The sequence below is a fragment of the Bufo gargarizans genome, chromosome 7, assembly GCF_014858855.1.
Source record: "Bufo gargarizans isolate SCDJY-AF-19 chromosome 7, ASM1485885v1, whole genome shotgun sequence".
Taxonomy (NCBI): domain Eukaryota; kingdom Metazoa; phylum Chordata; class Amphibia; order Anura; family Bufonidae; genus Bufo; species Bufo gargarizans.
In genome coordinates this window covers 43,016,156-43,019,717 of record NC_058086.1, presented here as the reverse complement: position 1 = coordinate 43,019,717, position 3,562 = coordinate 43,016,156, and positions in this window count along the sequence as shown.

Sequence of the window (3,562 nt, the reverse complement as noted above, 5' to 3'; positions counted from 1 at the left end):
AAGGGCCGGCGCAGCCAATGAGCGAGAGGACGGGGAACAGAAGATCCTTTCAGGAGCGGGATTCTCTTGAAGCAGCTCTCTCCGCTGAGTCTTCGCGTCTTTGCTCTTCGCACAAGGAGGTTCTTTGAAAAATGTTTAGTTCTAAATCCTTTCAAACCAGCAGTGGATTAAATGAAAGAATTCAGTCACACGCAGCAAGACAAGAGCTTTTCTCATTCGAATTGCTGACTATATTGGACAAATGCTCAGATAGACCTTACAATGGAGCCCTGTGGCCGGCGTCTCAAGACAAAAGACAGTGACCTTCTAATGAGAAATCAGATTTTTTCAAAAAATAAATAAATAAAAAAAATCGATTGTCTGCCGCTAAATTGTTAAAAATCAGATTTAACCATCTTTCTGTTGCACCCGTTTCTGGGAAAAGTTGGGTAACAACCAATATAGCCGCCCGCACTGCGCCGACAGGGGGTGACACCCAGCTTTTCCAAACTCCTGACCAGTAAACTGCCTGGCTAAATATCCCTCGTCATATCGCCCAATAACCACACAAACTATTCCTTACAAGAACGGCAGTGTCTTGTATTGGATTTTATCATAGGTTTAGGGTCCATTCACACGTCCGCAATTTCGTTCCGCATTTTGCAGAACGGAATTGCGGAGCCATTCATTTCTATGAATTCCGATCCCGAAAAAAATAGCACATGTCCTATTCTTGTCCGCAATAGCGGACAAGAATAGGCATATTCTTTTTTAGTGCTGGCAATGTGCGGTCCGCAAAATGCGGAACGCACATTGCCGCTGTCTGTTTTACGGATCCGCAAAACACACACGGATGTGTAAATGGACCCTTAGGGAAAGGATTCTTTACAGTAAGAGCGTTCAGCAGCTTATCTTAGTGACGAGTACGGTTACCAACCCCAAAGCAAACCTAGAGGGTCCCCCCTGTGCAGAAACAGACTAGTGTGCAGGACCAGACTACACAAAGGGTTGGTTTGTAGTCTGTAACCATGGAGACACATAACTCTGCACATGAGCTGTATACACAGGGAGGTAGAGGCATGTTAAAGGGTTAAGGCTCCATGATCAGATCAAGGAGTTGCCCAGCACTCTCTCCAACATGGCTACTAGAAGAGGGAATGGACTAACCTATGACTATCTGACTACACACAGGGTTTGTTTGTAGTCTGTAACCATGGAGACATAACTCTGCACATGAGCTGTAGACACAGGGAGGCAGTTTTTGTTTTTTATGGCTACATGTAAAAAGTTGTTGCAAAAGTATACAGTACATATACTTCAAGATGCCCGAGGTTGCCCTGAGCAGGTGCAGTTTGCATAGACATCAAGCCTGATTATTAGGCGATTGTTAGTTGCGCAGTTCCCTTTATATTGCCGCTCTTATTACCCGTGTAAATTTAACCCCTGGGTTGCTGCTCAGCGTTTCCTTCCTCTTCTTCAGCGGAAGTCACCAGAAACCAGAATATTTGGGAAAACTACGGACTTGTATAACGGGATTACAGAGTCTTATTATTGCGGTTCTGTCCTTGGCTGAGAACCGAGAACCTTTGTCCTAGAACATTTCATAATGAGATTACATCCGTCACTTCGGCTGCATTTTCAAGAGAATTCAACAGTAAACCCACAGGACTATTATACAAGTGACTTATGCAAAATATCCTCCGCCGCTCCGAATGAGAAGAGCGCAACAAATGCTGCAGAGGAGACAATACAGTCTACTTCACCTGCTGAAATGAAGGGAAGGCCATGGATGTCAATCGCCTATGGCGTCCTTGCAGCACAGAAATCTGGTGCAGATTTTGATCCAGACCTAAAAAAACACAGCAAACTCATGTGAAAACATACTTTGTAAAAGTCTCCTTTATAGGAAAATGATAATTATACTTACTGTTAATTTGATTTTCCGGAGCCCATGACAGCACCAAAGCAAGAGGGATTCGCCCCCAATGGCAGGACTGGAAGTCATTAGGGCAATTAAAAAGGGAACCTTTTCTTTCTAGGAGCCGTACAGATTTGTTAAAACGTTACTTTTAACTATTTTTTATCACTCTGAAGCAAAAGGACAATATTTCTATAACCAACCAGAAGCTTGAGGGAGGGACTAACAGGGGTGCCGTCATGGGCTCCGTTAAATGCAATTATTTTTCCGGTCACCCATGACAGCACCAGTGAGAGGATAGAAGAGGAGCTAAACCGTAGGGAGGGACAACCACCTGTAAGATCTTATTCCTGAAGAAGATCCAGAGAGACAATCAAAAAGTAAGCAGAGGAAAGCCAAAGGACAACGAAAGGTCTGAATTAAGAACCCATTGCCAACCTAGATATTCAGAAGTGGACAGAAGACAAAGAATAGGCCAAAGCCCCTGAGGGATCAACCACACAAAGCGTGGTTTTCCTCTGCATCCAATCCACATTTTTTGCAGGTCGGATGGCACACTATATGTTGTCCGCATCCGTATGGCCATTCCGTGACCCTGCAAAAAAAATAGAACATGTCCTATTCTTGACCGTTCTAGAGGGCACTGGGCAGGACTCTCCATTCCCCAAAACGCACACAGTGTTTTGCGGAACAGCTACGGCCACGAGCCCCAAGACTGGACATGAACTCCTAAGGCCTCTTTCACACGGGCGAGATTTCCACGCAGGTGCAATGCATGAGGTAAACGCATTGCACCCGCACTGAATCCGGACCCATTCATTTCTATGGGGCTGTGCACATGAGGTGATGGATCATGTGACGGACCATGTGATGAGCGCAGTGACGTCACCACAGGTCCTTTTCCTCCTGCACAGCAAAGAAGAAGAAAGAAGAAGCCGGGCTGCCAGAACAAGTGGATTAAGGAGAGTTAAATTATTATTTTTTTAACCCCTCCAGCCCTATTGTACTATGCATTCTGTATTAAGAATGCTATTATTTTCCCCGATAACCATGTTATAAGGGAAAATAATAAAATCTACACAACACCTAACCCAAACATGCCCATTTTTCTCACGCGCGTGCAAAACGCATTAAAAAGTTTTGCACTCGCGCAGAAAAATCACGCATGTTTGGGAGGCCCCATAGGAATGAATGGGTCCGGATTCAGTGCGGGTGCAATTTTTCCCGCGACGCACCCTCACACATCTTATCCGGGCCAAATCCATGACGCCCGTGTGAAAGAGGCCTAAGAAACTGGTAAATAGATCTACCAGAAATAAATTAGTAAACCACCAAAAAACTGTAGGGTCTTGGGACAAACACCCCCCCCCCCCCCCCCCCAATTTCCTCAAGCAGCTTTTTGGTATGTTTGCAACCGGATCGCCACCAGTCCCAGTTATAGCGAATGGGGCCGGCAAGTGTCTGGTAGCTTTCAGCAGTGCTGGATCCGGGCTGCTCCCCTGCATTACTGAAAAGCCTTCACATCCTTCCACCTCTAAGACTCAGACCTAGGGCTCATGCACACAAAACGTATTTTCTTTCAGTGTCCAGGCTTTTTTTTTTTTTTTTGCGGACCGTACACGGAACCATTCATTTCAATGGGTACGCAAAACGGAAGTTAATCCG